The 1733-nt window shown below is 43.9% G+C and overlaps 1 protein-coding gene across 1 annotated transcript in view; it reads left to right on the top strand.

Moving 5' to 3' along the window:
• Positions 1-1733, top strand: part of sox5 (SRY-box transcription factor 5) — a 78361-nt gene that overhangs the window by 69468 nt on the left and 7160 nt on the right. The gene's annotated exons all lie outside the window — the stretch shown is intronic.

Genomic DNA, 1733 nt, shown 5'->3' with positions numbered 1-1733 from the left:
ACACAAAAACAATTCCTCAAATGAACTCACGTATATAATCTATATACGTAATTAACTCAACACTTGTGCGACGACGTTAGAAAATTGGTTTCCATTAAAACAATGAGTTTCTTCAGTAACGCAGTGAAGTCCTTCCTCATGATCACATAATCACAAGTAGATAAAAAAATATGACATAAATTAATTTTTAAATTTTAATTTTAAAGTCTTAATCCGTTATTTTTTCACGCGACGCTGACAGTTCAAATACGGCACATATGTAACAGGCTGTAATGAGTGTGTGTTTGTGTGTGTTTGTGTTGCTGTTGGCCTCGGGGGCTGCTTCATTGTTGTGTGTTTATTAGTGACTAAAAGAGACAGAGACGTAAGAGTGGGGGGGGGCAGAGGGGAGAGGGGGGAGAGAGAGAGAGAGAGAGAGAGAGAGAGAGGAGGGGGATTAGTCGAGCGAACAATGAGGAGAGGAGCACATGACAGACAGGAGGTTTCACCAATGAGATTAGACAAGGCTCTTACATGAGCCAGGACAGGGTTAATGACACAATGACAGCACACGTGTACGCAAACACAATCCTCCTCCTCCTCCTTCCCTGCGATTGGCACTTAGACATTTTTTTGACTTTTGGACTAATCTGATTGTTTTTCAACAAATCGGTGGGTTTAATATCAGATTAGTGGATTTGCGCTCCCAGATGTTTTTTGTTCAGACAAATGGATTACAGTATTTAAACTCTGCGTGTGTGTGTGAGTGTGTGTGAGTGTGTGTGATCCCAGCGTTGGGTTTATTTGCGTCGCACGCTCCATTTTACATGGTAGGAGTTTGTGATGTTTTGTTGTTGTGTTAGTTCTGCAGCGCCCCCTTTTGTAGATCAGACAAGTTCACAGCTTAGATTTCACGTCTGATAGAAACTTAATATAAACGTTCAAAACTAAACCGACTAAAATTAGCAGTATTTTTGCCCCACTTTACGAAAAAAAAATGTCTGTCAAATGTTCGATGTGGTCGACTTTTAGCTTAGCAGGTCACGGGTGTGTTGAAAGAATTCAAACGTAAACAGGAAGTTGACTGTAAATCAGACAAAGACGAGGCTAAAGCTAAAGACGCTAACGTCAGCAGATACCCGTCGTCTTCCGCTGCTAACATCCCCGCGGTGCAAATCACTTCACTTCCGACACCTAACAGCAGCAAAGACACGCTCCCCTCTGACTCCATCCATCCATCCATCCATCCATCCATCCATCATCCATCCATCCATCCATCCATCCATCCATCCATCTTCATGCCTGTGACTTCCACTAAAGTCATCACTTGTCGTGGATCCATCTCCATTTTCTTCTTCTTCTTCTTCTTCTAAATATTCATCGTCTTTGTCTGGTGGAGGGTGAAGAAAGAGCGAGACCCCCTGCCTTCTGTAGTATCTGGGTCAGATTTACGAGTCTGGATGGTTGGTGTGTGGCTGTCAGTCAGAGACATGAACACACACACACACACACACACATCGACGTGTAGAGAAATCTTATCTGTTTCCCCTTCCCTCTCATCTGACACCAGATTAAATTTGACTGCCACCATCAGCTTCTCTCTCTCTCTCCCTCACCCCCCCACCCCTCTCCTCCCTCTCCATCTCTCCATCACCTCCCCTTTTTTGGAGAGCCTAGTTCACATCCAGATTTTCCGGCTGCGACTTCTGAAAGAGTTCACGGCTCCGTCATTACTTCAATCTGAGGCTGGTAAT

Source organism: Cynoglossus semilaevis, chromosome 8 (genome assembly GCF_000523025.1).
Source record: "Cynoglossus semilaevis isolate Cse_v1.0 chromosome 8, Cse_v1.0, whole genome shotgun sequence".
Taxonomy (NCBI): Eukaryota; Metazoa; Chordata; class Actinopteri; order Pleuronectiformes; family Cynoglossidae; genus Cynoglossus; species Cynoglossus semilaevis.
Note: the sequence above shows the minus strand (reverse complement) of the source record. Positions and strands in the feature narration are given on the sequence as shown.